Source organism: Leptonychotes weddellii, chromosome 4 (assembly GCF_054177405.1).
Source record: "Leptonychotes weddellii isolate Sample4059 chromosome 4, ASM5417740v2, whole genome shotgun sequence".
In the NCBI taxonomy this organism is placed as follows: Eukaryota; Metazoa; Chordata; class Mammalia; order Carnivora; family Phocidae; genus Leptonychotes; species Leptonychotes weddellii.
In genome coordinates, this window is record NC_138372.1 from 50,972,542 (window position 1) to 50,983,865 (window position 11,324).

The window sequence follows — 11,324 nt, forward strand, 5'->3', positions numbered from 1 at the left end:
ACCCCAGTGGACACCATGTGGGGTCCAAGAACTGACTCAGCAGACTCACAGAATTGTAATGAATAAGGAAATGGTTATTGTTTCAAGCCACTAAGTTTCAGAGTGTGTTGTTATACAGCAAGAAATATCTAAAACAAGAGATTAGAACCTCGCCCAAGGTCATATGCCTTGCAGGTGGCAGAGCCAGGACTTGAGGCCAGGTCTTTCTGACTCCATTGCCCAAGCTCCTAACAGCTGAGTGACACTGAAGAGGAAGCTGCGTGACCAAAGTTTATACATCATTAAAGATATGGAGATTATTGGCAGAGATCGACTCCATCACCATTTATGAGAGCCAAGGTAAGAATGAGCAGGAGAAAAAGGACACACCAACTGTGGAAATGAGCTTCTAGAAGTTAGAAAAAAGGAACCTAAATTCATCAAGTATTTATTGAGCATCTGCAATGCTTGAGGCAATTTTCTAGCTGCTCTGAGGGATTCAGAAGGGCATGCACTTGATCCCAAGGAGGTATAGACTTAATTAGGGAGAAGAAAAGTGAATAACACTATTAAATGTAAAATGGTGCAGCCACTAATGAAAACAGTTGGGTGATGCGTTGGAAAATTAAAAATAGAATTAGCATATGATCCAGCGATCTCTACTTCAAGCAGAAGAATTGCTCAGACAGGTATCTGCACACCCATGTTCATAGCAGCTTATCCATAGTAACCAAAAGGTGGAGGTAACCCAAGCGTCCATCAAAAGATGAACAGATAAACCCAATGTGCTATGGACATACAGTGTAATATTATTCAGCCTTAAAAAAGAAGGTAATTCGGACACACGCCACAACATTAGATGGACCTTGAGGACATTAGGCAAAGTGCATTAAGCCAGTCGCAAAAGGAGAAGTACTAGAAGATTCTGCTTACATGAGATCCATAGAGTTGTCACAGTCATAAAGACAGAGAGCGGAATGAGGGAATGGGGATTTATTTTGTAATGAGTACAAAGTTACAGTTTGGGAAGATGAAAAAAGTTCTGGAGATGGATGATGGTGATTATTGCAAAACAGTGTACTTCATGCCCCAAAACTGGGCACTTAAAAAAGGTTAATATGGTAAATGTTATGTATATTTTACCACATTGAAAAAGATGTGTTTATTATAAAAGAATTTAACATTATACAAGGCCGGGAGGGGTGAGGGGACTAAATGCTGGCCGAGTGGGAGGGAAGGGGTAATGGGGGCTCATTGTGGGCCAGGCACCAAACTAGGTCCCTCCCTTCTTTGTGTTGTCCAGTCTTCCCAATAGCTTGGGGAGGTGAAGGTATTATACCTCATGCGATCAGAAAGTAAATTGATTGACTTAATTGCCTGTACAGTGTATCATAAACACAATTTGCCACAATATTATAAATTGGTTCAAAAGTTTTGAGTTAGTGTGACAGAACCAGAATGAGTATTATTTGAGGAAAGGTGAAGATGTTGAAGGGGGTGGAGATGAGTTTTGTTTCTTTTTAATATTTAAAAACTAATTCCACAGAGGAAAGTGCACCAATTTTTTAAAAGTTTATTGTTTTTTTAATTATAAAAATAGTAAACAATTATGCAGAACATTTATAAAGTTAGTGAAAGAAGTGGGTGCCTGGGTGGCTCAGTCGGTTAAGCATCTGGCTCTTGATTTCAGCTCAGGTCGTGATCTCAGAATCGTGAGATCGAGTCCTGTCTGGGGGCTCCGCACTCAGTGTGGAGTTTGCTTGAGATTCTCTCTCTCTCTCTCTCTAAAATAAATAATATTTTTTGAAAATAGTGAAAGAAGAAAATAGAAGCTATGCAAGATTTTGCCCCCAGAGATACATTGTTAATTTCAGTATCCATCCTCTCAGTCTCTTTTTCTCTGGATATATGGCTATTCCCTCATATTGAAAACATAAACCATGTGTATTTTTATATCCTGAGTTTTAAATCTTAATATATAAGGGAAACATTTTCCCACATCACTAAGTATTCTTTAAAACTTGCTTTGTAATGATTTGCCATCCTATAGACAGGCACACATTTTATCAAACCTCTCTTATTCAACAGAGGGTTTGCATTTTTCCTCTTTTAAGTAACACTGTCATGACCACCCATATATTATAAATCTTTGACCATATATCTGATTATTTCCTTAGAATAGGTTCCTAGAATTCCACCAAATATTGTAAAGCCACTGCCAGAGACAAAAAAAAAAAAAAAAAAAAGTCCGCAGAGAGCTCTAGTTTTGAGCCAGGACGGCAAGTATGCTATTTTATACAAGGATGCATGTTTGGATTATCCTCTTAAAAATTATCTGTGCCTCTTTCGCCTCTGAGAGTTCGGATAAATGTGTACATAACTTATTTATAGTCAGCTAAGTAAGTAATGGATGTACAGTTCAAACCAGTAAATCAGTCTGTATTGTTTTATCTTGGCAGCTCACTTTGCTTGGCACATAATAGGTATTCAATAAAAATGCGTTGAATGAATGTCTGTTGAATGAAATCTTTCATAAAGAAAGACACTCTCAGCGTGAACATGGGAACCTAAAATTGAAAATGTGAAATGATAGTGCTTTGACTCCTGGGTGTGACTCACAGGCCCAGATGGCTCTGTGCAGGATTTGCGGAGAAGCGCCGCCGTGTAAGGATCGTAAGGGGCGTGGGCTCGGCAGAGCTGGAGCAAATCTTCTGGTGCGGGGGTCTCTCAAGGCAGCTGCTCTCGGGGCCCGGGCAGTGGGAGTGCCGGGCTTCTCTGGCGAGCCGCCGCAGCAGCGTGGGTGGCCCCAGTTTCTGGGCCTTCCTCCAGTTGTGCGCACACAGCCTACGTTACTCCTGTCTGTTTTATGTCACCAGAGCCCTGGGGATGGCAAGAAATCTGCCCCGAAGTGTAAAGCCGCCTTCTTACTGAAAAAATTTTCAGAATGGCAGCGGTGTACATGGAGGTGCCTGGAGATTTCAGAAGAGATACCCAGAAACGGCAAAATGTGAAACAAAGGAGTCCTCTGGGGTTTGGCATCCGAAATCAGCGACTGCTGTCCATCCAAGAGGGCTCCGTGTGCTACAAGCCGCTGGCTCACAGAACCTCAACACACCTGCTCCTCGGCGTTTCCGGAGCTTGCTTCCATGGGGACGTTTCCTGTCCTGTCGCCGGGCAGGAGACTGTGGCCAGGAAGCCCATGTGGTGCAGAGGAGGCTCGGCCGATGGTGCAAAGGAAGATGGAGTGGGGATCGAGGGAACCTGGGATTCCATTTTGAGCCTTTCTAAGTGACCTGGGCCAAGTCCCTGAACTCATTCATTCACTCAAGGAACATTCAAATGTGCTACATACTAGAGCATCACCATTGAAGAGAAATATAACGCAAGCCACATGTGGAATTTAAATTTCTTTTTTTTAAAGATTTTATTTATTTATTTGACAGAGAGATAGCGCACAAATAGGCAGAGAGGCAGGCAGAGGGAGAAGAAGAAGCAGGTTCCCCGCTGAGCGGGGAACCCGAGGCGGGGCTTGATCCCAGGACCCTGGGACCATGACCTGAGCCGAAGGCAGACACTTAACGACTGAGCCACCCAGGCGCCCCTGGAATTTAAATTTCTAGCAATGACTTTTAAAGAAGTAAAAAGAAAGAGGTGACATTAATGTTCATGTGTTATTGAACCCAATTATGTTAATTTTTTTAAAAAGATTTTATTTATTTATTTGTCAGAGAGAGAGAGAGCACGTGCACAAGCAGGGGGAGCGGCAGAAAGATGGAGAAGCAGGCTCCCCGCTGAGCAAGGAGCCTGACATGGGGCTTGATCCCAGGACCCTGGGATCATGGCCTGAGCCGAAGGCAGCCACTTAACTGACTGAGTCACCCAGGTGCCCCTATTGAACCCAATATATTCAAAATATTACCACTGTATCATGTAATCACTATAAAAAATCATTCATGAGATTTTTATCTTTACATTTTTTTCCATATCAAGTCTTCAGAATCCCATATATGTTTTACATTTAAGGGCACATCTCAATTCAGATGCTAAGCTTTCATTGGAAATAGTCAACCTGTACTTAGATTTCATCAGGTTGACAGTTGGAGAAGTAGATGCACATACCTAAGTTGTTCCAAATAGACTTAAAAGTTTTCCAATAAGGGCTGCATCGGGCTGCAGGAGAAGATCGTGGTCTCCACAGGAGTTAAAGTTCCTCTAATCTTCACTTGTTGGAAGAACTTGAAGAAGAACAAAAAGGAGTAGGCGATGGTGCGGTTAGCTGGGGCCTTGAAGATGATGACAAGATGACACTTACAAGGTGGACAGGCATGATTATTGGGCCACCAAGGACAGATTCTGAAAACAATATATAGCCTGAAAGTAGAATGTGGACCTAAATACCCAGAAGCTCCTCCATCAGTTAGATTTGTAACCAAAATTACTATGAATGGAATTAATAATTCCAGTGGAATGGTGGATGCACGGAGCATACCAGTGTTAGCAAAATGACAAAATTCATATAGCATTAAAATTGTACTTCAAGAGCTAAGACGTCTCATGATGTCCAAAGAAAATATAAAGCTTCCACAGCCACCAGAAGGACAAACATACAACAATTAATTTTAGTGGATCTCAAACTTGTCTTAAATCAACAACCTTCTACTCGTGTTAATGTCTTGATTAAATATCACAATGCAAAATACCCACACATTAAGTAAAATAATTCCAGCTGGTAAACATGACCTGGACATTTGAAGAATATATTTAATATATGTACACCGTTATGTTTTCAGGTTACAGGAGGAAAAATGCAGCACAATTTTTTTTCTCCTGTTAAGGCCCTATCATTTATTTTTTTAAAAAGATTTTACTATTTATTTGACAGAGAGAGACACAGCGAGAGCGGGAACACAAGCAGGGGGAGTGGGAGAGGGAGAAGCAGGCTTCCCGTTGAGCAGGGAGCCCGATGTGGGACTTGATCCCAGGACCCTGGGATCATGACCTGAGCCGAAGGCAGACTTTTAACCCAGGCGCCACAAGGCACTATCATTTAAGCATACACCTGGAGTACTCAAAATAGAATTCAGGTTTACAAGATGAAAGCCTGGAGAGAAGAGTCAGATGCTGTGGAAGCATATGTGTTTCTGAAAAGTAAAAAAAAAAATCTCAAGAAGGAAAAACAGAAATGGCATGCTTTATCCATCTTGCTTTAGTGAAAGAGCTTCGGTGGAAACTGTCTAAAGTAGCAGGTACAATGAATATTGTCACAAATTGTGTTAATTTTTGAAGTGGTGTGGGTGCTACTAGTAGAATCAAAAATATGTTCAGGATTGTTTTGATACCTGTATTTATAATAAGGTGTGGGGGAGGTCGATGAATTTCTGTTAAAAGCTGTTCCGTGTGTTACATGTAACAGACATGGTAAATATTTGTTTACAGTCTTTGTTTGACAAACCATGCATTTGAGTGAAATCAACAAAAAGGAAATAGGTGTATGGATATGTGATTTTGAGATTAAAGTTAGTCTTAAAATGTAAATAAAATGTGGAACCTGTCCTCAGAAACTGTGCCATTTCTATTATATTGATGTATATGTACAGTACCTTGCTGAGGTAGCAAAAATTGGAATTATTGTAGCTATTCATCTATAAACACCTTTTATTATTATCCTATTTTGTATACTTCTTGTGAATTGGAATTTGCAGAGTATTTCAGAGAACAAATTACTTAATTAGTTTAATTTCTTCTTTGGAGAAAGAGGAATCCCAGGTATTATGTTTTGAATTTTAGTTTACCAGAAATATTATTTAAAAATGTTTGAATTCTAGCAATTCTTATAGAATTATAAATTACAAATTATCCAAATACACATTCCATTTTTCTTGTAATAAAAAGAAGTTTTCCAATAACTGAATTAGATTTTAAACTTAAATTAATTAAAATCTAATGCAATTAGAAATTCAGTTGCTCACTCTCCTTTGCCGAACTCCAAATACTCAGTCACTGTATGTGTGGCTGGTGGCTACCGTATAATGCACACTTCTGGAGTTCAGGATGCAGACTTGTTTAAGACATTGAACTCTGTCCTCTAGATTTCAATCCAGTAGGGACTTCAGGCAAAAAAGCTAATAATTACAATATAAGAAGCCCTGTTATCTAAAGCAGTTGGGTCTGGAGATTGGTTCCCTTTGAGCCAGTCTAGTTAAGGAGGAGAGTCGTAAAAAGGGTACCTCATTTTAACATCTTTTAAACTTAAAACATATAAAAGTACATTTATTCACCGATTTAATGGTGAAATTAACCCCAAGGGGTTTCTCTGAATAAGGATTTACTGGCTGGTGTTTTGAGTTACCTCTCTCTTGCATAAGTCAGATCCATTTTGCAGGAAAAATAATTTTCCAGAAATGGGGAAAAAATTCAGAGTTGTAAATGAAGGCCAAGGTCAGGGGCTGTAGGTTATAACAAAGGAAGAAGCTGGCTGCGGCCCCTGGAGAAGTCACAGGAGCAGGCACCATCCGCACTGGTTGAGTGAGGCGATGCTCTTCCCTGTCTGCTCCTCCATCACCCCCACTCCCTCCTCTGCCAAAGAGAAGTCTGGTTTTATTCAGAAAGTGAGGAGAGATCCCTTGATCTCATGGCAGCTGGCCGTCTACCCCAGACTGAGGGGATGAATCATGAATGGCTTAAATCTTTGCCAGTAATTCGCTAGAGGTAAGCCTATGATTCAATTTTGGCCAATGAGATTTCAGGGAAAAGGGCTGGAGAGTCCGCCAAAGACGTTTCCTCTTAGAGGGGAAGATAGACCCTCGGGAGGAGAATGTCCTTGGCCCTCGCCCCTTTCTTCATGCTTGAAATGCAGTTCTGTGGGAGTTGCAGCCACCATCTTGTGACCATGGGGAAATTAGCCTTAGGACATGCAAAAAATTCCACCGCAGTTGGCAGAGTGAAGGAAATAGCTTGGGCCCCACACGATGTATGTGGGAAGTTATAGTAACCACGGACTTCTTGTTTTGTGAGATAATTAAACTTCTTTATTGATGAAGCCACTGTTAATCAAGCTTTTTATTATGGAAGGTAACTGCATCCTAAGCCTACATTTTTGTTCTCCAAGCCACAGAACACACCTTCCAGTGAGGTACCACGATAAAGATACCACACAGCCTCTGAAACACACCATGACAGGCCAGTCATCCCAACACCCAGAAACCAGATGTTTGTGACTGAGTCGTATTCTTCTCTCGTTTTAGGAAAACAGCAAAGACGTCCCTTATTGATTTTAACTTAAGACAGCTCTTCTACAGTTTGTCATATGTAATGAGAACCCACTGGGAACCGTCACTAAGCGTGATTCCTCTTTTCCTTTACAATCTTACCTATTCATCAGGGTTCCCTGAGTCTCCTGTTCTCTGTCAACCCTCTGATGCCCTCTAGCCCCCAGGGGTGTTTCCTCATGAGGACACACAGTACTTATTTCATTGGTACTTAATCATATTCCCTTGCAGCACCTTTTGTTTCTTTATCCTAACTTCCCTTTTCTGTGTCTAACTATCTTGAGGGCACGTACTATGTGTTATACTTCTTTTTATCTTCCATGGCATCTAGTACCAGGCAGGCACTTGGCTGGTATTCAGAATATCTGTAAAATAGGTCAGTGAAGGAATGAAAGAATAAGGGAGATCATCTCACTCTTTTGATCATAGAATGGTATTTACCTTAAATAGTGCTAGGCAGCTGTGAATTAATGATCTGGATTATTATGACTGCATTTTATAAGACCTGAGTCTGACACAGATTCTTACGTTCAACACCAGTCTTTGACTCAATATTTTCCCCTATTTCTTAAGACCCTTACCAGTTTTAGATTCATAATATTCTTCACCGCTTGACTGATGCTTTAATTTTCCCCCTATATTTCTCTTACTCAGATTGCAAAGGACTTATTCCGAACCACTTTCTATTCCTTTCCTGAAACTTCTCTTCCCACATTTCTGCCACCCAGGGACAAGAATCCTTTGAATACTCCTTGTGACCTACTTTTCACGACCCCCTCCGCCGCCCAAACTTGACAGCCTCCGAAGGCCTGGACAGAGGGAAGAAGCCTGGCTGTAGCATCTAGAGTTGGTTCAGAATGGGACCAAAGCGAGCATGGGGTGTTCTGCTCGGGGCAGCCAAGAACTGAAACAGACTAAATCCCCAGCGAGTGCTAGCAGTACAAACACAGGGAGCCAAGGGCCAACACCAGTTTCTGGAGGCAGACAGAGGGGTCAAAGGTCAGCAGCTCTGCAGAAGTTGGAATGAAGTGGAAACAGGCTGGAAAAGGAGCAAGGAGGGTCCTGGGCATTTCCAAGAAGAGTCCGGAGTGGCCTCACTTCCCGTTAGCAGTTAGAAGCCACATGGCACACACAAAAGAAAGGGGACACTTCCTCCTGTCCCCTTTTCATTTCCCAGCCCCACATCTTTATAGGCTCTTCTGTGTATTAAACAAAGTTAATGCCCTCCATATCCTCTGAGGACTGGGTTGTCCCAGCGTCAGCTGGCTACTTGCCAGGCTGCCTGCACATTTGCACTTGAAGGACCCTGTCACTTTGGACCCTTCCAAGGACCCCAGTAGGATGGTGGTTTCCCTAGGCTGCCTGCTTTCGGGAGTGCTTCTGACATGCCTGGTCTCAGCGGGAAGTAGACAAGGAGGGGGAAAAAAATTGAAAGGCAGTAAAATGGGGACAGCAAAATGCTAGTGTAGAGGCTACTTAGAAAAACAAACAGATCTATATGTAGTCCTAGAACAAGAGCAATGTCCAGAGGGCAGCCAGAAGCCCAGTGGAGCAAGTAAAAGGTAACAGACAGCAAGCGGCAAGCAGCAACTGACTGATGGCTCAGAGCAGGCAGGAGGTAGTCTGAGCAATGACACAGGGATGGAGCCGAGACCCACAGAGCGTTGAGAAGAGATGGAACAATGCCAACAAAGACTTAGGGGTAAATGGGGGCAGCAGAGGGAAACATGAACAAAGCTTCCTATCTGCCATAGATTCCAGATAAAGTTCCAGATCCAAAAGACAGATTGGGTCATCTAGGAGGGAGGGAGGAGGAAGGGAATGGATTTTTCAGTACAATTGCTTAGAAAACTTCTGATTTCCTTTTTATAAAGATGAGCTCAACATGAGATCCCTGGAGAGCTTGTCACTGCTGCCGGCAGCTGTCATAGTCCCTTAGGAATGGTGAGGACTTCTAGAACTTCTAGGCCTGCCTCGACTCACTGGGGGACTCCCTGAGGTCTTAACTATCTGTTCCTGGTGGCCCTAGACTGTGCTGAGTGCTGCAGTGACAGAGGAATGAGGCAGGGACAAGGGAGAATTCTAGTTCCCGAGAGCCCCCCCGGAAGACTTTGGTCTATAAGGCAAGTTTTCACTGGCTGGAAAGGCTGTCAGTCTAGGCCTAGAGATTGCTCTCCAGTGGGCATCGTGATTGCTTTGATGGGATAAGATAAGGCTGTCCACGTAGGAGACAGTGACTCTCCTTACTGGTACCAGGAAACCTCTGCGAAGCCATGGGATTGTTTTGGTATGCAAGGCTCAGCACTTCTTTGGCATTTAGCCTCCCTCCCCTCCCTTGACCTTCTGCCACATCCTCTGGCCCATTTCCAGTCCTGGATCATTTCTCTGATCCACTTTCTCCACCTCACCCTGGAGCCCCCTGAGCCCAGCACGTGGTCTGCCAGGCGCCCATCTGCCTGGGTGCTTACAGACACCCTACTGGCCTTCTAAAGATTTCTCATCCATTTCAGAGCACACTTGCCAGCTACTTTCTTTACTCCCTGCCCTCAAATGAGCTTGATTTTATAAAAAGGAGTTCTGGCTTTTTCTACCCCCTCTCCTCCAACACACACACACACACCCCATCCCCCCCACCCCCCCACCCCCACTCCCACCACCCCCACCCCCACCAGCCCTACCACCCCCCTACCAGCCCCCCCCCACCACACACACCCCCACCACCACCACCTTTACCTGTCTCTGTCCTTTGATCCTCTTCCCTCCCATTGCGTTCTTCTCCACAGCTGCCAGGAATCCTCTCTCCTCAAGCTCCAACCTCACCTTCACCCCTGCCCCTGCTCTGGTCAGCAGATGACATCACCTCTACTTAAGGAATTAATAAGTCATCTGATATCCTCTGCTTTTCAGATGCCTGTGACTTTCCTCCTTCTCTTCCCTTGGTTCCTAGCCACAGAACCCACCCCCCCACCCACTGGACCCAGCGCCCTCCTGACCCACAAACTGTCACTCCTTGCCCCGAACCCCTATATTCCTCAACAGTCCCTCTGCTCTCCTCCTTTGCATGAAAGGTATTCAACCCTAGCTGCGCTTCACATCGCCTGAGGTGCGATGTGAAGGTATGGACATACTCAAAACAATTGAAAACAGGGTCTTAAAGAGATATGACACTGATGTTTACAGCCACATTACTTACAATCGTCAAAAGGTGGAAGCAACCCAGGTGTCCATCCGTGGATAAATGAATAAACAAAACGTGCTGTATGCATACAATGGAATATCATCCAGCCTGAGACAGGAAGGATATTCTGGCATACACACAACTCGGGTAGACACTGAGGTCATTATGCTATGTGATATGAGTCAGTCACACAAGGAGAAACACCAGATGATTCTGCTTATCTGTGGTACTGAGAGCAGTCAAATTCATCGAGACACAGTGAAATGGTGGGGGCCAGGGGCTGGCAGGAGACTTGTTGTTTGTGTTTCAGTTTTGCAGGAGGAGAAAAGTTCTGGGGTGGCTAGTCATGATGGCTGCACAACAATGTGAATGCACTCAATGCCACAGAGCTGTAGACTTAAAAATGGGTAAAATGGAGAAAAAAAATGCTTAAAATGGTAAACTTTATAATATGTATATTTCACAGCAATGTTTAAAAAATAAATTAAGGGGCACCTGGGTGGCTCAGTCAGTTAAGCATCTGCCTTGGGCTCAGGTCATGATCCCAGAGTCCTGGGATCTAGCCCCACATTGGGCTCCTTGCTCAGGGGGGAGCCTGCTTCTCCCTCTGCCTCTGCCCCTCCCCCTGCTTGTGTGCTCGTGAGTGCTCCCTCTCTCTCTCTGACAAATAAATAAATAAAATCTTTAAAAAAGTTAAAAAGGAAGGATGCCCTTTCTCCACCCAGATCCCTACATCAGAACCTCCAGAGTGGAGAATATTTCTCAGTCCTCCACTGGCCCTTGGCTCTGCCCTGGGCACTGTGTGAGGGGCTGGGGATGCAGATCTGCAGCACATACCATCCCCTCCTTGCAGAGCTCATGGCCTTGGCCTTGCAAAGGGAAGGAGCGCTATCTGTAGA

The 11,324-nt window shown here is 43.7% G+C and overlaps 1 pseudogene; it reads left to right on the forward strand.

Moving 5' to 3' along the window:
- The first annotated feature begins 4,087 nt into the window (after positions 1–4,087).
- On the forward strand, positions 4,088–4,953 carry LOC102743597 (ubiquitin-conjugating enzyme E2 variant 2 pseudogene; annotated as a pseudogene).
- Positions 4,954–11,324: the final 6,371 nt, after the last annotated feature.